The 24,020-nt window shown below is 45.2% G+C and overlaps 1 protein-coding gene across 4 annotated transcripts in view; it reads left to right on the forward strand.

The window, feature by feature from the left end:
- MID1 (midline 1) overlaps positions 1-24,020 on the forward strand; it is a 581,622-nt gene that overhangs the window by 426,543 nt on the left and 131,059 nt on the right. For 2 of the 4 annotated variants that reach the window (XM_081793387.1, XM_081793391.1), the window contains exon 1: positions 6,363-6,635. The exons of the other annotated variants lie outside the window; for them this stretch is intronic. The gene's annotated coding sequence lies outside the window, so the exon portion shown is untranslated. Of the gene's footprint in view, positions 1-6,362; positions 6,636-24,020 lie in introns of those variants that run through there. 4 annotated transcript variants of the gene reach the window in all.

Genomic DNA, 24,020 nt, shown 5'->3' on the forward strand with positions numbered 1-24,020 from the left:
CATCCATATTCCCGGTAGGGAAATTGGGAACCGCGAAGGGCAAACCGTGCATCTCTTTTAAGAGCTTTCCCAGAAGCCTTCCACAGCAGCTTCTATGAAAATTCCATTGGCCATATAGTTGTACATCACCAGCCACACCTGCAAGGGAGATGGGGAAATGTTCTTCAGTCGGGCACATTTCTGCCACCAAATACATTGAAGCTCTGTTGGAAAGAAACAAGGGGAAGCTGGGTATTGGATTGGCTGCCAGTAGCCTCTGCCTCGGTCTCTGTATCAGAGATCACTCCTGATTTCAGGAGTGTTTTAGGACTGTGCTTCCTTCTATGGGCATTCTTTTGCTCTTCCTGGAATTAATGATGGTGCCACCTTTTGCTTATATCTACGTGCACCTGTTCATCCTCAAATGTGATCCATCAGTGTCATCCCCCCAGCCCCCTGGAGACCTCTGTCCGGGAGTTCTCCATCATCCTGCTATAGCTCAGACGGGGGCTTTCTAAGACCGCCCCAACTATCGTCTTCACTTCTCTTCATGTTGGTTTCTCTGCTTCTGAGACCCGTTGCCATATCTTCCCTGGTTTAATTCCCTCCTTTTGCTAAAACACATCTTTGAGTAGATTCCAAAGAAAGAGTAGAAGGGATGCAACATGTTGGCGTCTTTCTATGAAAGTAGCGGCATTCGGTCCTGACATTTGATGAATAGTCTGACTTGGGATAGAATGATCAGTTGGAAATAATTTTATTTCAACATTTTAGAGCTCCTCCCTTCCAGTGTTGTGGTTGAGAAGAACACGATAAGTCTATTAGCAAAATTTCATTATTTATGAAGAAGAGAGCCTTCTACTGATGGAGGTTTTGCAATTATCGTTAGTTGCAGCGATTCAGTAAACATTTCTTAACTAATTGACCATATACTGTGTGCTTGTTGTTATCAGGGATATACAACGGTCCATTGGCTAGGCTGTAGTCAGCAGTTATTCAATCAAACTCTGATCTCGGGGTTGCTTTGAAGGCATTTGCAGATGTGGTTGACAGCCACAATCAGTCGACTCTAAGTAAAGGAGACGATCTTTGAGAATGTGGGGGGCCCTCGTCCGATCAGTCAAAGGCCTTAAGAGCAAACCTGAGGTTTCCCTGAGGAAGAAGAAAGTTGGCCTCAAAACTGTAGGATGAGCTCCTGCCAGCCTGCCCTATGGATGTCAAACTTACCAGTGCTCATAGTCACACAGGCCAAGTCCTTGAAATAAATCCCAAGATGTACGTTATATATCCTACTGGTTCTATTTCTCTGGAGAACCCTGACTGACGCAGGCCTTACCGACCTCAGAACCTAGGAAAGGGGTTAATAAGGCAAGTAAAAAAAAAAAAATAAATCATTGTAATAACTTTCTCCTTGCAAATCTAGGCGCAAAACTGGAGCAAAAAAGCAGATGACTTGGAAGCTGAAGAATTACTTTTGGGGAAGTAGGATATTATTGCGTTGACATGAAGCAGAAGGTTTAATTGGGAGTGTAGAGAATATTTGACAGCGGGAGGAGTATATAAAAACCATTGCCAAGTTCATGCATTAAGCTTTACCAGATTACTAAGAGGAAAATAATGAGGGATCAGCCCTATTTAGTTCATCAACAAAAACTAGGAAATGTCAGAATGTTTCACCTCTAAAAGCAGAGAATTATTATTATTTTTTAAATGTTTATGTATTTATTTTGAAAGAGAGAGAGAGAGAGAGAGAGTGCACATGCATGTGCATGGGGGAGGGGCAGAGAGAGAGGGAGAGAGAGAATCCCAAGCAGGCTCCACACTGTCAGCACAGAGCCCAACATGGGGATCGAACTCATGAACTGTGAGATCATGACGTGAGCCTAACTCAAGAGTCGGATGCTTAACCTAGGCACCCCTAAATGCAGAGAATTAGTACGTAGTAAGTTATGATTAAAATTTTAAATAGCATGATTTGTTTCATGTCCTTAGTTTTCAAGTGAGGAAATAGCAAGTTCAGTGCATTGAAAACCCTGACCAGTTAGTCAGCTCCGTCCTGTCTGCAGGTCTGTCCTTAGGCTCCGTTCTCCAAAACCGTTTCTCACAGGGTGTCTATTCCTTCCGTTTTTGGATTCACAGATTTCTTTCCTTCTTTCCAGTGTCTGTCATCCAAAACATTCATACAAGCAATAGTTACCAAAAAACCTTTCCCATTTATGATTTTATCTGTCTTGGTCCATTAGGGGTTAGGATTTCAACATAAGCATTGTGGGAGGACACAAACATTCAGCCCATAATATGCCCAACTGCCCCCTGAAAAATCTGGACTTAAAGATGTCAGTTTGTCTGCTCGAAGTCCATCAGCCAGTTTACCGGCCACATTAACACCAAAAATGAACTCCAAATTACCCCCCGTGCTTCTGGTATCTCTCAGTGCTTCCATCAACCAACTGAAAGAAATGCACTTCATGAACGCCCGCACTCAGCGAGTAGAAACTTGCTTTTTGGTGACATGCTGTAAGAATGATAGGTGGGATTTTCCTTTTTTTCTAAATTTTTTTGTTTTTTAATGTTTATTTTTGCGAGAGAGAGACAGAGAGAGACAGGGTGTGAGTGGGCAAGGGGTAGAGAGAGAGGGAGACACAGAACCCAAAGCGGGCTCCAGGCCCTGAGCTGTCAGCACAGAGCCCGACGCGGGGCTCGAACCCACAAACTGCGAGATCATGACCTGAGCCGAAGTCGCACGCTCAACCGACTGGGCCACCGGGGCGCCCCTTCCTTTTTTTTTTCTAAGCAGGGACCTGTGTTGTTGTCAACTTAAAGCAATTTCACGAATTACCTCGAATACAGTATTCCTCAATATATATATATTTATATATGTATACGTATATACAGTATAAAGCAACTGGCTTCCTGGATCCTCTGCAGGAGAATAAGTACACTCTTTCCATAGACCCCAAAGACTTCACTTGCACCAAGCACGCTTTCCAAGTGGCCGATTAGGCCATTTCAGCTTGGTTTTCACTGACTTTTAATGTCGTGTCCTGACACATATTTCAATAAACCACACGACGTTACTGACGGTCAACCATTATTTATGCACACAAGTGCTAATCCCATATGCTTTGACCCTAATAGAATCCAGAAAGAGGTGGCACACTTGTCAGGTGCCATGCTAATATCCATCCATGGCCAGGAGGGCCTGCCCAGGGCCACCTGTCCAGGCACCTGTTCCATTTGCTGTGCAGGTCTGTTTATCACCAGACCCGCACATAACCACGCAGGACTGTCATCTAGGCTCCGTTAAGACTACAACATCCCTTCAGCTGTCATTGGCAAACGCTGTTAATCACACACTGGGGAAGGGGACATCCTCTCCTTTGGTGAAGCAAGTTTCTTTCCTTGTTTCGCTTGACTTGCCTACACCGTTTCCGATGAGCGGACCTAATGTTCGCTCGATGGGTGACCCCCAAGGGGCCATTTATTTCATTGGAAGTTTTTAAAAATTATATTGGCGTATTTATAAATGAAGGAGACTTCATTTTTCACACCGTCCACTTTCTTTAGGCAGCTTCCGAACACTTCCGGAGACAGCATGTCTTACAACGAAAAGCAGAAAAATTCTAATCCCAAACACTTGATTCCTGGTACAGCGATTTTTAACAATACGATCTTGGGCTATTTACTTTGCCTCCATGATCTTGTCTGCTCATTCTTAGCCTGACGACGGTGATGTCTACTTTGTGGTATTTTGGCGGACATTAAACGGCGCACGTCGGTGAAGAAGCTGGCGAAATGCTTGGCTGACAGGAGGCAGTCGCAAGTGGTGTTTGCTAATGACACCACCGTTAGCATTCCTGTCTTAGTGCATAAGGAGAAGATGGTAGAAATAACCGTCATCAATTACCGCATCTCTTACCTTTCCTGTACTTCCCAGGGGCTACTGTCTATATTCCTCCTGGAGATCTTTGCAATCTACAGCTGATCGAATGGTGTAAAGATGTGGATGCAAACGTGTGGGATGCCTTCATATAAAAACATAAAAAATATAGTGTCTCCCAAATACACCTGGGAATCCGAGGTTCTGTTTCAGAAGGCTGGTCTCTCATCATGCACTCTGGTCTGAGCTGCACGTTGCATTGCGTTTTCTCCCCATGCATGTCGGGTGCCCACCTACTGCACAACGGGTACGTTGCAAGTGGCTGGGGTTACAGAGACGAATAGAACGCCATTCTTACCCTCCGGCGTGGCATAGTTTAATACGAGAGAGACGAGAGTGTATGACCACAGCGCCGATTCGGCGCCACCCTTTCTAACTCTGTTCAGTGTCCTGGTGGTGGGAAAGGAGCGAGTTCTTACACCGGGGAAATTGGCAAATGCGACTACAAATCTTGCCTTTTTTTTTTTTTTTTTTTTTTTTTTAAATTTTGGAGAGCTGGTTGTCAAACATTTGCCAGCACACCACTGGGTGTCTATAAACTGCTTTATGAGCATAGAGGAGGGAAGGGATGACTTCGTCTTGGGGCATTCTGGGGAAGCAACAGAGAGTGGTGACATCTGACCGTGTATGATGGTAGGGGAGTGGGTAAAGGAGAAGAAAGATGGATGAAACTTTGAAAGGGCACGGTGATGGTGAGAGGAAATTCCAGCTCATATGTACCTTTGAGATGATGACTGCAGAAGGCACATGCAGTTGTGAGAAGCTTTTGTTGAAGGTGATAAATTAGGTGCGCCTTGGGATTTAACTCGAGTGATATTTAATGGCAGCAGCTGGGGGTCGCTCCCTATGTCCTGGGGCTGAGGGCATACCTAGGGCAGGGATACGTACAGTACATCTCAAAGCAAATCGGAGTCCTTTGTGCGTCAGAAATGCTATTCTCAGGCTCCTCCTCAAAGCAATTGATCAGATTCCCTTAGAACAGGAGCAGGGCCTTTGGGATTTGCATTTTTAGCAATCTCCCCAGAAGTTTCCTTGCGCGCTCTGGCTTGAGAACCAATATCTCAGAGCTGGTACATCAATGCTTCTCAATCTGGCATGATTTTACGTCCCCCCCCCGCCCCCCGCATGATTATTATTGATTGTCATGAGAATGCTACTGGCGTCTAGGGGGCCTAGACCCCGGCGCTGTTCAACATCCCACAACGGCCAGCACGGCACCCACCGCGGAGAATGATCTGACCCCAAGTGAGTAGCGCTGAGGTTGGGCTGGGTCGTAACTGAAGGGCTCCGAAGTAAGGACAAGTGGACTAAAGCCAGCCTGTGTCACTAGGCGGGCCCTTGGCCTACCGAGGTGGGGGGCTGGGGTGGGGTTATGGACCTCCTGGCCAGCAGATACTGGGCTGCTGAGTTTTCATAGAACTGGGTACGCAGATGACAGTTTTGAAACTGCCCGTTGGTTACCTGCTAACCTGTTATACAAAAATTTAAAAATACTTATGGAATCATTCTCACAAAAGAATCATTTTGGCCACTCTTTGGGGGGGAAAAAAAAGACGCCACTGGTGCCACAGAAAGTAGTCTTGGCTCGACGTGCACTTTTTTGAAATCCAAAGGTCGATTTGCCTTGAAATCATGCTGGCTGAGAGTTGAATAAAGTTCCTGTTTATGTGAAGTTTAGAAAGCAAACTTCGGGAATTCTTTTTCAGTCCGGGTTTAAGTTTACCAGAAGCCAGCCAGCTTTCCTCCCATCCTACTGAGCTGATGGCCAGCTAGGCCCTGTTCATAAGTTCACCACATTCAACCCTGTGGGGAAGGCGAACCCTAGAGGAAGGGAGATAGGCTTCCTTTAGTCATTTTCTTCTTAAGGACACATCAGCGTTTATTTTTCGAATAACCGTATTCTGGGCAGTTATGCCTCGGGCTCCCAACAGATAACGAACGATTCTTGTTCCCTTGCCGCTTTTCAACAGATTTGCGTGCACCTTCCCGTTTCGGTTTGGGTGTTTTGGGCTGGATCTCCAGTTCGTCTATATGGAAATGAGGTGGGTGGCACCGTCCTCCCCCGAGTGCTCCCGTCAGTGAAGGTGTTCCGCACAAACCATTTGGTTTCCTCCCCAGCGTCTCCGCCCAAGTAGGGCTTCGGTGCCAGATGCCCTTTTCCAAACACGGTTGGGTCACTTTCCGGGCCTTAGGGTCGAAGCTAGTCAGTTACGCTTCGAGCGGACCCGGGGCAGCGAGATAAGAACAGCACTCAGGCTTCACGTTGGGAGCTTTCGCACCGTTTCCAGCGGCTTCCAGCCATTTAAATCCCGAAAGCTCGCTAATCCTCGCGGAGGCGGCCTTTCGGGCTCCCAGGACCCACCCCTTCCTCCTGATTGGCGGGGCTCCTCCGGGGCCCAAGCCAGCCGCCTACGACGGCTCGGAGCCCCGATTTGAAATAAGAGCCAGGCGGTCCTTGCTGCCCTGAGCCCGACTTTTCATAGGCTGGGGAAGGGAAGCTTGAGAAACTTGACATTGTCTTGGGCAGAGTGCGTGTAGCAACAGATCAAAGAAAAAGGAAGAAAACGTGCTCTTTGCTGCCTGTGGGTCTCCCTGAGTTGCTTTTGTCTTGCGGGCTTCTGTTGGGTTTGGTGTTTCCCCTCCGAAGACCGCGGCGTGGGCTTCGAGGCAGCTCGCTCCCTGCCGGATGGGTCATGGAATTCTAAACATGAGGCAGGTAAGCTCCGGGGGCTCTACGGGCCGGTGGGGCGGGAGGGCGCAGCCTGGGCCCCCCGCGATGGTACTCCGGCGAGCCTTCTGGATTAGCACATGCTGTCCACGTCCATCCATTGGCGGAAAGTCGGGGCTGCGTTTTCCTGAGGGAACCGAAGGAGCCGATTTCCTGAGGGCCCCCCCCCCGGCTTTCCACACCCCCCCCCCCCGCCCCGCTTTGCCTCTAATGGTGATCGGTGATGTCAGCCAGTCATTGTAAAGGGCTGAAAAGCGGTTTGTCGAATATGTAAATCAATTCCAGTTTGCAGTCGCCGGGCTGTGTCGTGCGGGGTCTTTCTCGAGCTTTTTTTGAAGCTTCTATCCTGTGCTTTGGGTTAGAATAAAGATAACTGAATATCCTGAAAAAGAATTACACGGGGCGTCTTATCTCATTTTGGCTTCCCATTCTGAGCACTTCACTGTGTTTGTGGCTGAGAAGGCGGAACCAGCCCGAAATGAGCCCAGACGGCCGGCCCTTCCAGAAAAATGCAGATTTATTTTTCTGTTCCAGCAGTTGTGAAACTGTGTTGCTTCTGGCCGTAAGAAGACAACCCTGACGCGGTGAGCTGGGAAAGGCTTGGGATTACTTAAATGAGTCTCTGAAAGGAATTCTAAACCGACAGCCTCTTCCGTGGCTTCGGGGTAGAGTGATAACATTCCTTATCAGCCCAGGCAGAGGTTTATGGCTTTGCCATTAAGAAAGGAAAAGGAAAAAGTGGGTGTATGAAGCCAAGAAAAGGTGCAATTTACAACTTACTCCAAGTTATGGAAGACTCTTATGTCAATATAGAAATATCAAGATCACTGCTCCTAGGAAGGGAAGACAAGATTGGAAAAACATGCCGGTAGGCTGGCAACGGCAGAAAATTGACCAGAGGAGTGTAAATTGCTTTTGCCAGCTCTCAATAAATCTGGGTAGGAAGAGTTAGCATCTGTATTACCGCCAGAAAAGCTCTTCACATCTTTTTCTAGATGAGTTCAGCACCCTCCACTCCGACAGCTTTGGGGGAAGTGATTTGCATAGGAAGCAAAACTTTCCCTTTGGGGGCCAGGGCGAGGGGTTTAGAACTTTCCGTCCGTTTCCTGCAGCCTCGGGAGGAGGTGCAGAGCCCCCACTGGTCGAGCGCAGAGACCCTCTGCCGCTCGCCCCCTAAGCCAGCGTGCTTGGCAAGTTTCTGTGAATGCAGGGAAGCACGTTTAGATCAGCAAGTGCCGTGTGTTTTCAGTGAACTGCCCTTGCCTTGCTGGATGGAGATCGTGGGGCCGAGGCTCGGTTTCTTTTAGTTCTGCAAACCCACAACTGATCCCATTCTTTTTATGTCGAGCCGTCGGATGGGATGGGGGGAAGGAGCGAGAAGCCCAAATGGGAAGGATTTAAAAGGAGAAAGAGGAACGCAAAACATTTTTGACAAAGGTCCTCAGCTGGAACAAAGAAGTCATTTGATCCCGGGCACGGCCACCTGTCCTCTCCTTGGTGGTGTCTGAGCTCAGTTTTCAGAATCCCTGTTCCCACACGATCCCTGTGGAACGGTGGCACTCCCTGTGCCCGATGCCAAAGGCAGGCTGTCCGGCTTGGCATGATCTTCCCCATGCCTGGCTTGCCGTGGCATTCGCGCGAACTGGAATTCAGCCCGGTTTTGAAGTTCTAAGGGTACACATGTGATGGCTCCTTCGTTATTTAGTGAGCGAACGACTTTCGAATCTCGCGACTCTGTGTGCCTAACGATGTTTTGGCCTGTTCAGTACTTGAAAAGAGGGTGGGATGCCGCGGGGGTGGGAGGAAGGGGGAGAGAGAGGGAGGGTCATTGCTCACCCAAAGAATCGGGGCAGTCCAGCCTTTCAAGAATCGAACACATTGTTCCACGGCAGCTAGAACAACAATGTGGAGGGGATGAGTGGTGGAGTTCTTGGTGTGGATTAATCCTGTCTTGATCTGAGTTTCTCTCGGGCCAAACTGCTGCGACCAGGCAGGGTGAATCGCACCCACCGGCCAATTTGCCATCCCAGCCCGGCAGCCTCAGCCGGATTTGCAGCGTTCACTATCAAACAGGTCCCTGTGTCATCCGCTCTGCAATGAAATCCAATCTCTTCGCTGAGGAGTGATCCGTCCCTAGGGCTGCACAGTGCTGAACAATGGTGCGGCAGCCAGGAGACCCCTGCCACGTACGAGCCATAGTGGGTAGGCAGACAGGGCCAGCAGAATTAGAAAGCTGCTTGCCCTGCGATGAGATTCAGAGGGGGGGTTTAACTTTCTGCCAGGGTGGCAGAAAAAAAAAACGCATAGAAGGATAATATTATTTGAGGGTTCCTAAGGTCACGCCGAATTAGGACAGACGAGAAGTGTGAACCTGATTTGCCTTTATCAGGAAGTAATTTTAAAGTGTGTGCCAATCTTTCTCTGCACTCTGGTCCTAAATGGGACACTCTCCTCAAACTTCCTTGAGAAGGAATTTGCCGTGTTCCCAGGCAAAAGGAAAGGCCTGGCCACCTGTTGTAGAAGGCCGGCCAAAAACAACAGGTTTCCCTCTGGCATTCCTGCAACGGCCCGATACCCTCCCTAAAGAGCGCACCACTCATTGTCCCCGCACGTGAGAAGGACAAATAATTCTTTCTCGAGCTAGGAAAAAAAAAAAAAATCAGCTGCTCCAGACGAAATTGCCTACCAGACGTATTTTGTGTTTTTAATATCCTGACGACTTCCCAAAACACGCGAAGAGAAGAAGGTGCGCGCTCTATTTCTGATAGACTAACACGAGTGTGAAGGGGAAAAACAAGGTAGTGAGCCAATGCTTTAAGCAGCTGCTAATTCTTGCAAGGCCAGCCTGGTGCTATTACAAGGAAGCTGTGACTCGGCCTGTTATGCATTCTTCAGATTGGAATTAAAATGCCCAAGGACATCTGGTTTCATAATGAATGTCTTTGTATTCATCTTTCCTTTGAGGATTAGAAAGTCCTTTACCAACGCCATCTATTTATTCTCTGTCACATCCCCAGGAGAGAACGAGGTGGCAGTTTGATCCTCATTGAACAAATGGTGAGGTGAATGAAGGCAGAGAACAGTGACGTAGAATGAGACACAGCAAATTAGGCAGAATTCTGGGGAGGAATCCTACCCGCTCCGAAAGGCAGGCTACCTGTGTGTGCCAGGCTTGGAATTAGAAGCGATAGGTCTTAAAACAGGCCTCCCCTACAGCATCCAACTATGTTTGATGGCTTCCTTCATTTGAAAGTCAAGCCTCTAAAACTGTAAAAGGCATTTCTGTTCTCATTTGTCCCAACACTGAGCTAGGAAGATACTGTAACTAACCAGAATTTAAAATAGGGTCGTTTTGAAATATTTCTCGGTGGCTTTTCCTCGCCATTCATTATGAAGTGCGTTCGTAGTTTGCTCGGCTGTGGACCGCATAGGCTGTGGGCAAATCCTTTAATTTGTGGGCACATGTTATCCGCAGGCATTCCAGCAAGTTTTAAGGCTAAGTGCGTGTGTGGATGTCTCCTGGCTTTGATCCCTTGTGTGGTAAATAGACATCCAAGGTAGCTATGGCAACCTGGGCTGCACGGTGGTGGAAAGGGGGGATTTGGTCACTGGACAAAGAGCAATTTGTTTGATTAGAGAAAGGTGGGGCCGATCAGGACATTTTTTAACCCGCATGATTCCAGGATCTCAGTTCATCTAAGGCATTTGGGTTTTTCTCGATGGGCAGAAAGAATTAATGGTTAGCCGGGACAAAGTTAATTTGCAGATGGAATTTAAATGCTTTGCAGTCAAATGGTTGCTACTTTCAAAAAAGCAACTTCTAAAATGAAAGGGGAGGCCAACATATTCTATCAGTATCCTTGTCGTACCTAGTGTGAACGTTTGTGTTTTCAGAACTCGGTGGGCTTTTAAAAAGAAAGACCACAATCGTTTGGGCCCTGTGCATTTCCGTTCTCCACCTGCAGAGGTCAGGCTTGAAGTGTCTTACGATGGAAGGCCAGGCGGTGGGCACCGCTGGGAGTCGGGATTGGAGTCGGGGAGAATTGCTCTGCTTACTTGGAACAATTAGTTAGCGATTCTTTAATCTTGTGACCAAAGCCACGATGAAAATGAGTTCATTCAAGGAAGAGAATATCAAATACGCTGTGATTAAAGAGAGGGCTACAAAGCCAGGTCAAACGGGAATCTAATCTCCATTTAGATATGGGACAGTTCTATCAACATCACTCCTTTCTGGCTCATTATCAACTCCTTTTATTGCACATGAAACTCATCTCAGGGGTTTTGTTCTAGAAGGTTGTTTGCCTGGTTTTTTAATCTGGCATGTTCTGGAAATGTTTTTAAATGGAAGGACAAAACATTAGGGAGGCTTCTGGATCCACAAGGTTCCCTCCCCCCCCCCCCCCCCCGGAGGAAAATGTCCCATTGGCACAGATTTGGATGGCTAATGGCCTACAGAAAGTGTTAAAAAGGGCAGAAGACTGAGGCACTGGAAAAACATGACCTGAGCTGAAATCAGACGCTTAACTGACTGAGCCCCCCAGGCGCCCCTTAAGTTTTATATATGGTTAACTGTTTATGATGAGCATACGACAAAGTCTCTCCTTCATTTCTTACATCATTCAAGGACACTTACTGAGTACTTACAGAATTACCATATTCAGTAGTTCATTCATTTGCATTACTTTATAGTTTTTTTTTTTTAATATTTATTTATTTTTGAGAAGCAGAGACACAGAGTGCCAGCAGGGGAGGGGGAAGAGAGAGAGGGGGACACAGAATCCGAAGCAGGCTCCAGGTTCTGAGCTGTCAGCACAGAGCCTGATGGGGGCTCAAACTCAAGAACAGCGAGATCATGAACTGAGCCGAAAAAGGACGCTCAACTGACTGAGCCACCCAGGCGCCCCCATTTATGCTAGTTTAAATGATTTTTGTATGCCAGGCCACTTTGGGGCTATGGGCATGATTTTAATATGATCCCTGTCCTCAAATAATCTTTGATCTGATATATACTTTATCGTTCCCGTAGCACAATGTAAGTTACTCATGGGCAGGGTGCCTGCTTATTAACAACTATATTTGTATGGATAAGAATCCACTTGATAAATTGATGGTAGCCAAACCCTTCTTGAACTTGGGAGACTTGACAAATGATTTGTAATTGTGAAGTTTAGTTCACTTTTAACCACATATCCATTTGTAGAAGTTTATGAATCCCTAGCTAAAATCAATGTATCATAATTCTTTTTTTAATTTTTAAAATGTTTATTTATTATTTTTGAGAGAGAGAGAGAGAGAGAAAGAGAGCAGGTGGGGGAGGGGCAGAGAGAGAGGAAGACACACAATCCAAAGCAGGCTCCAGGCTCTGAGCTGTCAGCACAGAGCCTGACGCAGGGCTTGAACCCACAAACCGTGAGGTCATGACCTGAGCCGAACTTGGACGCTTAACTGATGGAGCCACCCAGGTGCCCCTATCATAATTCTTAAATAGTAATTTAATCAAATCTTACCAATAGAGAAAAATAACTCATAGGTACTCCCCAATCTTGGAAGACTTTATGCTCTAAGGGTCTGTTGTTTGAAACCCAGAACATTTTCCAGTGAGAAATGATTCCATTTCTAAACATCACTATCTTTTTTTTTTAATGTTTATTTATTTTTGAGAGAGAGAGCACAAGAGAACGTGTGCAGGGGAGGGGCAGGGAAGGGGGAGACAGAGGATCTAAATCGGGCACTGTGTGGCGTGGGGCTCCAACTCACGAAGAAGTCAGACGCTCAACTGACTGAGCCACCCAGGCACCCCTAAACATCACTATCTTACAAAATAACCAATCTAAGGGGTGCCTGGGTGGCTCAGTCAGTTAAGCGTCTACTCTTGGTATCTGCTCAGGTCATGATTTCATGGTTTGTGGGTTCGAGCCCCGCATCGGGCTCCACACTGAGTGTGGAGCCTGCTTGGGATTCTCTCTGTCTTTCTCTGCCCCTCATACGCAGTATCTCTGGCTCTCTCTGTCTCTCTCTGTCTCTCTCTCTCTTTCTCTCTCTCAAATAAGCAAACTTAAAAATCTGATTAATGTCAGATTCAGTTCTGAGTTTTGAGGGCATGCCTCCATGTTGCACAGGATGGAGCACAGAGGGAGAAAGATTTGCCATACTTTTGGTAACGGGCCAGTCTTGGCAAGGTTTGAAATAGGAAAGGTTTGCGCCAGTCGCGCTTTTCTTTCTCCATCCTTCTGATACCTTCTTGGTCCTACTGGGACTCCCTATTCTAATATACAGTGAGTTGAGTTTCCATAATTGCCCAGCCTCCCCCCTGTCCCGCCCCACCTCCAAACCACACTCCTATTTCCTCTAGACAATGGTCCCGACCGGGTGTTGGGGGAGAAGTAATATGGATGAGCTAAGAGCTCATGACTCTTAGCCCTTCAAACCTCAGGGCGACCCTTTCCTTGGAGAAAAAGCAGGCGGTAGAGCCTGGAGCTGCAAAACTCACGATTGCCCTTTCAGGGACAACATCTGTGGGCGAGGTCACGCCTTTGGCAGATGGGACTTGCTGATGTGACTGCCTGTGGGTCAGACCTCTTCATTTGTTCTCTTCTTAGCATCCTGCCCGAACTTCAAGACTCACTGAGGTCTTTGGGAATGGCAGCCAGGGAACCACAGGGGGCACGGTGCCTGGCACACAAGAAGAATCATTAAATATTTTGTAGGTGGAAGCTGGATGAATTTTAGCAGGAGAGAGCATTTTCCGGGGAGCGTTTCCGAGAGGAAAAAAAAGGGCGTTCGGTGGGGGAACAGTAAGGGCCGAATAGATGGACATTAGAGAAAAATGAAACTGTGTTGCAGCTGCTTAACCATGGATCCCATTCAGTTGCCTTCTGGGTGAGGACACAGCCTGGAACATGGCAGGTAGCTTAGCTTACATTTCCATGATGGGGCTACACAAGTGGTTAAGAAATGGAATGCGTCCTCCAGTAGCTGAAAGCCCAAAAGCAAGATAGAATCTGCCGCTCGCTCTCGCTCTCGCTGAGCCCAACCTGGTGTTTTAGGCCTTTGGCCGCCATGCAGTTGGTTTGTTTTGCCAGGTGAGTGGCCTGCCCAAGGTCACTCAGCGTCTGAGCGAACGTTTCTGAGAGAAGACTGAAGTCTTCTACTGTCTTTTCTGCATGTGGTGGCCACATTTTCTCCATGAAATTCAAGACATATGCTGGACCAAGCATTTTCACTGCTTCTGGGTGTGACAGACTGTCTGAGAGTTATGGTTAAAATGATGAAATAGAAATTTCTGAGACGTTTACCGGTTTATGGAGACAACAGGACTAATACGTTTTCAAAGGGTCCATGCAGTAGACCGTGTTATGTGTCATATGTCAGCTTGCGGAGGGTGGCTTCGGTCGTGTGTGTTTTGCGGTGGTCTTCCCCACACGATTAAGAGGAAAGGAGCCGTTTGTGGACAAGTGGAATTTGTTGAATGCCCGATTGGGTTGCCAATAACTGGGTGAATGACCAGATAAACGTATAAGTGGAAGGCGTCGGCAAATATTAGAAACCGACTTATTTAGGCGATGCATTAGGAATTCAGACAAAGTACTGGTGAAAAGTTGAGAGTCTGTGGCTTGAAATTTTCACTCAGAGGAATGCTTTACCCTCCATCGGGGGCAAAGGTAGGAGCAAGTTTACTTCTGGAACCTGAGTCTTCTAGACTCCCCATCTTGTGCTCTTTTGACTGTACTGCATGCCTTCTAGTAAGACATCATTTGGATATTTGGGGTCACAGGCCAGTTCTAATTTAATGTGTTAACAAATGCCAAGGCATTTCGAACGGGTTGATGGTTTCTAGGGAGTCAAGAGTCAGGAGAGACGGCAGTCCCTTTGGGAGCAGATACTATCTGAAAACTCCAAATCCAAGACTCCAAAACTCCAAAAAATCCAAACTCCACGTAGCCTTCTCTTTGGATTTTGTACTACTTTTGTCTACATATTCTTTGCTCCGATTTTCAATAAGCGTGAACCTGTCAGAGAGTAAAACCTTAGGAGGATTATGTTTACACAGGAGAAAGTTTGAGGAGTGACCGAGTCCTTTTTTTCTCCCAGGTGAATCAAGGTGCTTTGTGGAAATAGTGCAGGAAAATGAAATGGAGAAATAGAAAGAAATAGAAATAGAAAGAAGAATGTATGAGTTCTTTTAGTCAGCATATGGGAGAGCAGAACGGAAAAATTGGCTACTCACCGAGTGACTCAGTTGAGGCTTTTTTCATTGGTCAGTGTTTAAAGAGGATTTCTAAAGAGAGATCGATGCTGCTGATCTGGTATGGCTCTGAGTGAAAGAAGAAAAAAAAAAGCCCTAATAACTGAGCGAGAGAAATTTCTGAGTGGAGAAGAACATGAGACACTTTCGGAATATTTTTTAACATTGTTTTGGTTTAACTAACAAAGAGTGATAAGACATGAATTGTTTGTGACAGCCCCGAACATTGATAACAGGAGACATTAATGCCTGCGGACACAGCCTACATGGTAAAATTCTGGGAGCAAAAATGCTTATTATGTTAGGCCAACACGCTTTGACCTAGTTTTGCTTTTCTGCTTGGAAATTATGTCAGTATTCGTTACATCATTCCCACAGATGAGCAATTGCACATTCTTGTTTATTTCAGCGTCGCCGTTTTATTAGTTTTGTATATTTAGTTCTGACCTCCAAGAAGCCAAACTAATCCTCATTGACTTGCATTTTCCTTTTGAAATGAGTCTTCTGCATGATAAAGAGGGAGGATTTTATGTATTAACAAAACAATCTAAGATGCAGTCTTCAAAGACATTCACTTCTCCTTGATCGGGAGCCATTGCCCTCTCCAAGGCTCCAAAGGCCAGCCAGTTTTCTGCTGATCAGAATTAGTCTTCCTTTCTTTGTCGTTTGGGGATGGAATAGATTACCGTGCCTAAGACTGCCATAGTTGAATAACAAAAAAATTACGGAAAACAAAGAGCTCGATGGGACATTTCCCAGCCCATCATCCGTAAGTTTGCCCATTGCGTATTTCTGCTTTATTTATCTGGTAGAAACTGGCCCAACATGTTTTTCCTATTTAACATTTTTATGGGATAATTTTCAAAATGAATTATTTCCTCCGTTGATTTCAAACACATTTTTTTCCCTGCCATTTAATACTTTATATCACTAGGGGAATGAACCACTTAATTCCTTCGTACCTTTATGAACTCAGATCTTCAAAGAGTGTGTGAGTTCTTGCAGTGATCAACTTACATCACATTTACAAGTATAATTTGCTACCAAAAGACCTTGGACGGTTTTTGGTGCACATGTTTTTGGCATTCCTTATTAACAAATGTAATCAGGCAAAAGCCCCCAAGAATATGGATTCCTGGTTCCTCTTCAAAACGCGACCGTTTGCTCGTTTTCCAATTAAGTCCCTTTGTTGTTAGCTCTTCTGCAAATCCTGTCTGAATGCAGAAGACCCGAGAAGCGAGCGTCCCCTTGAAGCACTACCAAACCAGCCGAATTGTATGTAACCAGGTAAACTGCTGATTAGCTGCGGATCATTTAAAGAAACAGTATGAAAGTAATTGGCCCAGGCGCAAGTCCTAACTGTGATCCGGTGGGGGGGGGGGCTTCAAACGCTGTTTGAAACTGTCAGCTCGGAGCATTGTAGTTTCTGTCTTATCCTTATGCCGATTTAAGTACTAGCATCTTGGAGAGAAACTTCTTTAGAGGATTTCTGAAATCCCTAATTGGTATATAAACATCGTCCCTCCTCCGCAGCCCAAAGTTGTGAAGGATGCTGTTTATCCCTGATGGTGATATCTATTTCTAGGTATTGGTGGCAGACTCCGAGGAAGTGTTCCGGTTGTTGTAGGCAGATGTGACTAGAGTTCCCTCATCTTACATAAGCAGTGGCCTTTCACATGCACTGTTTGCACGCTTTTATCTACTGCTTTATCCTGGAGATCTTTCCATAACAGTGCACAGAGCTAACCTCCTCCTTTTTTTTTTTTTAAGTTTATTTATTTATCTTGAGAGAGAGCAAGAGCAAGCAGGGGAGGGGCAGAGAGAGAGGGAGAGAGAATCCCAAGCAGGCTTGATCTTGAGATCATGACCTGAGCCCAAATCAAGAGTTGGTTGCTCAACCGACTGAGCCACTCAGGTGCCCCTCCCTCCTTTTTTAAAAAAAATGTTTCTTTTCGTTTATATTTGAGAGAGAGAGAGAGAGAGTGAGAGAGAGAGAGCATGAGTGGGGGAGGGACAGAGAGAGAGGGAGACACAGAATCCGAAGCGGGCTCCAGGCTCTGAGCCGTCAGCACAGAGCCCGACGTGGGGCTCAAACCCATGGACCGTGAGATCATGACCTGAGGCGAAGTCGGACGCTTGAACGACTGAGCCACCCAGGCACCCCAAAGGCATCAATCTTTTTTAAAAAATTGAAAACACGAGGTCTAGTGTACAATGGTGTTTGGCATTATTTTGACAGTGATAAAACTACTATTTGGATAAGAGAATCACTCCAGGCAATAGATTTGGAAGCATAGTCTCAGAGACCCTTGGGCGAGGACCCTTGCGTGCCGCTTGCTAGCTCCGTGACCTTGGCTGGATTCCTTAAGCTTTCCAAACCTGTACATGGGAATATTATCACCAACTTCATAGGGTTGATGTAACGACTAAATGAAGAACTATGTAGGAAAAATGAAATACAAAGCACTTAGAGTATTGGTTACATGTCAGGCATATAAGAAACGTTAGGTTACCGGGGTGCCTGGGTGGCTCAGTCAGTTAAGCGTCTGACTTCAGCTCAGGTCATGATCTCACGGTCCGTGGGTTCGAGCCCCGCGTCGGGCTCTGTGCTGACAGCTCAGAGCCTGGAGTCTGCTTTGGATTCTGTGTCTCCCTCTCTCTCTGCCCCTCCCCTGCTCCCGCTCTGTCTCTCTCTCTTAAAAATAAAAGAAACATTAAAAAACTTTTTTTAAAGAGATGTTAGGTTACCTTCTCTTTTTCTGGAAACAAACTTAAGGTTTCAGGGAAGTCTGGGTTTTGTGGACATTTCCACTTGTTAGCTTCTGAATGAATACCCACCCGCCCTCACAGAGGCATGTATATACACACACGTACCCAGTGGAGTTATGTACTACATGGATGTAAACCTCTAAAGGCATCCCTTCAGGCAGATATCTGTGCATGTGTATGTGTGTGTGTGTGTGTGTGTGCACAAATGCATGTAGATTTCATGTATTTGTAAAAATAATCCCTGTAAAGTGTGAGAAAACTGTAACTTGTTGCTAAGAAGTATACCTTTGTAGGACAAGGTCTCCTGATATGCTAAAACAATGCCACATCTCATGATTTCATGTGTTAAAGGACAAATTATTCTGACACATGTTAAAACCATTAGGAAGACTTTACTCAGGACTATCGTGATAGCAACAGTGGAGAGAGATCCGATTCCCCTCCTACAGCTAGAAATTTATGGCATGATGGAAACTTACTAAGAGGAGACATCAGGGTGGGAGAATTCTTATTCAACCAACTTAACAGAATCTTCCTGAAGGCAGGTCAGGATGTCCAGATACCAAGAATGGGGGCTTCTCTCTAAACTGACTTAGCAGGATTCTGGCTAACACTGGGTTGTGCAGGCCCAGCAGGGATGAGGCCAGGGTTGAGGCTTAGTCAAGAGGAGGACTGAGGGAGTCTGACTAAAGTTTGGTTAAGGAAAGAGTCTTTGTTGTATGGCATAATCCAAGAAAGCATTTCTTCATCATCTGTTTTGTTCTTTACAGTGGTCCCTTAATTTAATTTTATTAAAAACAATTCTTTTTAGCGTTTATTTATTTTTGAGACAGAGAGAGACAGAGCATGAGTGGAGGAGGGGTAGTGAGAGAGGGAGACACAGAATCCGAAGCGGGCTCCAGGCTCTGAGCTGTCAGCACAGAGCCCGACGCAGGGCTCGGACCAACAAACCGTGAGATTATGACCTGAGCCGAAGTCGAACGTTCCACCGACTGAGCCACCCAGGAGCCCCTGAAATGACACTTATATGCGTGTTTATGTATTTATGTCCTTCACGCAAAAATAAAATACTAAGCAGAGCAGTAACTACACAAGGTAGAATTGGAAAAGAATGTATTTTGGATGTGCGTAGGGTCGCCATTACTGAGAGCTGAGAACAACTAACCACAACCAACCCTGTAACTGTGAATGTGGCCATTTGGATGCTCCTGTCTCCCAGGGCTCTGTTGGTGTAGAAATCGAGTTTTTAAAGAATGTTTCTATTTTGAAATAATTATAGATCCTTAGGAAGTTGCAAAACAATATACAAGGAGGTCCCCTGTACCCTTCACCCACCCCTGCCCCCCCCCCATCCTTGGTCCCTGGCAACCAGTAATCTGTTCTCCATCTCCATAATTGTGTCACTTCAAGAATATTACATGAATGTAATCAAACGGTACATAACCTCTTGATTCTGGTATTTTGTTTTTAATCAGCATAATTCTCCGAAGATTCACCCAAGTCGTGGTGTGGATCAGTAGTTTGGTATTTTTCATTACTGGGTAGTATTCCACGGTAAAGATGCACCACAGTTTAACCATGCACCTGTTGAAGGATATCGGGTTGGTTCCAATTTGGGGCCATTACAAATAAATTTGTTAGGAGCATCGGTGTATAGGATTTTGTGCGACCATAAATTTCCATTTCTTGAGGACAAATGTCCAGGAGTATGATTTCTGGGCCATGTGGTGAGTGCATGTTCAATTTTGTAAGACACCGCCGAACGGTTTTCCAGAGTGGTGGACCCATTTTACGTTCCCACTGGCGATGCATCAGTGATTCCCGCCCCCCGCCCCTTCCCCCCCCTCCCCCCAGCATTGGTGTTGCTCGTATTTTTACTTTGGCCATTCTGGTAGGTGTGCAGTGGTATCTCGTTTGTATTGGTTTTTAAAAGGTGAATATTTCATCATCTAATGTATTAGATGTACATCTAATAATGTAGATGTATTCAGTACCTCCCAGGTAAGATTCTCACACCCAAATGGGCCAATCGTGGTTCATGGCTGAATTGTCAAAATTCCCTGTGATTGCTGGGTCTTCATTTGAGCCCTGGCTAACATATTGATAAGCAATAAAGGAGCAGTGTTGTATAAAATAGATCTTTCAACATTAGAATGGCCTCCAATTTATGCTTTGAGAAACACAGAGAATGGATACTTCCTCAAGACATAGCAGAGCCACACTTGACGCCTATTCACTTTGGGGTGTAGACACATTTAGGGGCGCGATCTAGCCTCGTTGTCAATCTATGTACAGAGGGGTATGTGTATGCAAACACATCTTCACAGGCTGTTGGGACTTGCATCCTAAATGTTCCCTGCCATCCGATCTAGATTCTTCCAGGTCAGGGTTTTCTCAGCCTCAGCGCTATTGACATTTGCGGCTAGATGGTTCTTTGTGGGGCTCTTCTGTGCGTCGTAGGGTGTTGAGTGGCATCCCTGGCCTCTACCCACTAGACGCCAGCAGCAACCCCGGCACCCGCCCAAGATCTGACAAGCAAAAATGTCTCCAGACATGTCAGATGTCCCCTGGGAGCAAAATACCCCACCACCCCCTTTGAGAATCACTGGTCTAGGTAAATGAGAAGGAGAATGTCAGCTTGCAGGTTATCGCACTGGGCTGTGGGCACTTGATGGGCCTCTCGTTACCATGAGGTAGGTTTGGGTACATGCCTGCCTGGTCACTTCCCATAAGCACCAGTGTCTTTCCATTTGCTTCTGTACATTATGGGTGAAGATTAGTGGCTAATGGAGAAAGATACCAGCTGTTGTTTCTTAAAGAGCTTGTACGAATTGAACACACACCATTAACAACAAAACTTCATGAAAGCACGGTTTTATGTTACTTCACATTGATAGTTTATCCCTTATGTTAGATATCATGCTTATTTGACCAGATCTAAAATTGAATAAGGAATAAAATATCTTTATAAAATGAGGCATATCTGTATGTACATAGAAAGTTTTATAGAGGAATTGGCACAATCTTGGATATTTTTCTGATTTAACTTGTTTCACTGAATAATGGTCGAGGATTGATTGATTGGTTGATAGAGAGCAAGTGAGGGAGAGGGACAGAGGGAGAGAGCCTGAGAGACAGAGAGAAAGAGAGAGAGAGAGAGAGAGAGAGAGAGAGAGAGAGAAAGAAATCATAAACAGCGTCCACACTCAGCACGGAGCCCAACTCAGGTCTTCATCTCAGGACCATGAGATACTGACCTGACCCGAAATCAAGAGTCACTTATCTACTGAGCCACCCAGGCGTCCCTCTAATGGTTGAGGTCTTAAGACATTTAAAGAACTCCAAAGCAGGCAAGAGAAAATACAATCGGTTTCTAAAATTTTAATTATACTTAGATGGTAAAAATAACTATTTTAGTCTGTAAAATACCACATTTTTTACCTTACATTGTATTTACAGGGTAAAAATAATATATTTTGTATTTATTATATCGTAATAGGTAATATAAATGTATTTTTCTATTGGAATTAAAAAATAATTATTGTTTGAAATATTATAAGTAGTATATTCTTGTTGATATTGGAATTAAAATGTTATTTTATGTTTATATACACATTACAAATTACTGGAGAAAAGAATAAACTATAACCTCCTGTAGAAATTAAATATTACTGTATCAGTTATACAATTTAAATTCCACTTTTGTCACCCTTCCCTCATTTGATTAGTAACAGAATATACAGAGTGTTCCAGCGTGCTCAAAAATTTGGGAATAGTTATCATTAATGCACAGCTATTATGGCCCTGCCTGTACATTACGCCACTGAGTTGTATTGTAATACAAATCCCCCACGATCGCGGAGCCAATGCAGAATGAAGCCTTTCTTTCTCAGGAATAGAGATTTATAAACTGCCTGGAGGTATCGCTATTTCTAGATGAAGGTGCGTCCTGAAGTGTTTTTGTTCTTTTCTATGCGCTTGTGATCCCAGCAGACTAAACTCAAGTGACACTTAAATACAGCAAAGGCTCTTGGGAGTGTATGAGTTTTAATAAGAACATTTGCCAAGAAACAAATGGGCTGAAATACAGATTGACTCCCCAAATAATAGAATAACATTTGCAAATGTATTAGTTTCATAGTATGACAAATAATACTCAAAACTACTTGAAAATGCTGGAGTCTCTTGAAAAGGTGCCCGAAAGGATTGATTTGTAGATTATGTTGAGAAAAGGCTTTGGAGAAAGAAATATTAAACCCATATGAGCCCAGAAAATGATCTTCCTTTGTTTACAGGATTATATAGAGGAGTGTTGCTTCTAACGTGAGAATACACATTTCTTCAGAGGCTACCGTTGCCCTTCTTGTAGGAAATGACTGGTTTGCTCAGTGTGATGTGCTCAGTGTAAAGGGGTGCTGTACTCAAAATAACATACTTCTGGTTTCCTTATTGCCGGACAAGGGCTATTTTATTTTATTAAAGTTTATTGATTTTGAGAGAGGGAGAGAGAGAGAACGAGCAGGGGAAGGGCAGAGAGAGGGGGAGACACAGAATCCGAAGCGGGCTCCGGGCTCTGAGCTGTCAGCACAGAGCCCAACGTGGGGCTCAAACTCACGGACCGTGAGATCATGACCTGAGCCGAAGTCGGACGGACGCTCGACCGACTGAGCCACCCAGGTGCTCCCCAAATATATTTTTTTAACAAAAGGATGTCATATTAAATGTTATAAAGGTTATAATATATAGAGGTTAAAAATTTCTAACACTTACCTCTAAATGCTAACTAATGCTTTCCGTTCTGTTTGCTAAGTTGCTGCATGAATGCTTTAAAAGCTATGTCACCGTTGACATCGAAACGTCATCTTTGTCACTTTCAAAAATGCCCCAGTCTTTTGAGAGACCAGTTCAGTCGGGTTGAACCATCGCAGTGGCTTTAAACGAAAAGTCTCCCCAACTGGATTCCTTGCCCACCACCCTGGCCACAGACTTTATGTCACTGGGAGTTAAAGGACTTTGGTTCCTTTCTTCATACCTTGTCCCCGTTTGATTCCTATAATGTCACCAGCACACCTTTTCTGATGGCACCCAGGAATGCTAGCACAGCAGGGGAGGGGATTCTCCCCAGGCCCGGTCCCATCCGGGACGTCGTTCGCAGGTACAGTTTGTCCTCAGATGAAATCTGTATCTGTCTCCCTATTGCTTTTACCCATGTTTGGCCCCATCTACACAGCGCGGAACACGTGCGGTTACTCTGTTCTCTTGACGGTGCTTCAAAGACAGAGCTAACAGGGCCTTCTGGGGGCATTTTTCCAGGTTAAATATGCCCAGATGTGTTTGATTTGGACCCTGTCCTTTAGGATCAAGCAATGCTAGTAAGTACAAATGTCCAACAGTGAAATGGTCTGTCCGTGGGAGAGATACGATTCGGCTTCTAAGACCCAGCGATCTTAAAGCCACTATTTTAAACCTCTTGCTGCTTAGATTACAGACTTTGTCTAGCCCACTTCTGAAACGGAACTTCTGAGACTTTGCTAGTGAGTGAGTACTCAGATGATGGCGGGCGTCTAGGTGCTAAGGAAAAAAAAATCATGAATGGACAAGGTTTGAGTTTTGTTCTTTTTGCTTGTCTGATACTCCAAGGATCTTCGTGATGTCTTGTTGGTGTGTGTTACAGAACTCGAAATAGTAATGAAAGGAAGGAGTCCTAACATGGAAGAGAAGAAAACAGGGTGGCTGAGTAGGAGAAGAAGGGAAAGAGGCATCTGGAACTTTCTTCCAATATCTGGAGAGTTGAAGGCCACTGATACTATTTTGAACATCTTAAGAAGTTACATCATTTTTACATAAAAGACTAAAATCCTGGACAATACGTACAATGTGTTGTTGGGAATAAGATGTTCAGGGGTTGACAGATCGAGCCAGCACCTAGTGAAAAGTAAGGTTGTAAGGAACTAGATCTGAAACTCAGGCCTGTCTCACTGCCCGTCTGGCACAGTACTGGGCAGGTATCAGGCGCTCTATAAATATTTGTTGAGTAAATGACAGAATGAGCATATGGTGGTGACGTCGTGCCCTGAATGGCATGGCTGAGACTCCCAGGCATCTCTACGGACTGGAAGAGTGGTTTGCGTGCTAGTTTTTTTTTTTTTTTTTTTGTCATTTTAGAAAACTCGAAGGAAATTGTACAGTCCTAGCTTTTAAATGATTATTTTCATCAGATACTTCTAAACCTGGAGATTTGTGAAGTTAGAAAGCGAAGAGGTTTTCAAAAACACTGTGCTAAGTGAGAGAAGCCAGCCCTAAAGGGCCACATACTATATGATCTATTTATATGAAAAGTCCAGAATAAACACATT

Source organism: Panthera onca, chromosome X (genome assembly GCF_046562875.1).
Source record: "Panthera onca isolate mPanOnc1 chromosome X, mPanOnc1 haplotype 2, whole genome shotgun sequence".
NCBI lineage: Eukaryota > Metazoa > Chordata > Mammalia > Carnivora > Felidae > Panthera > Panthera onca.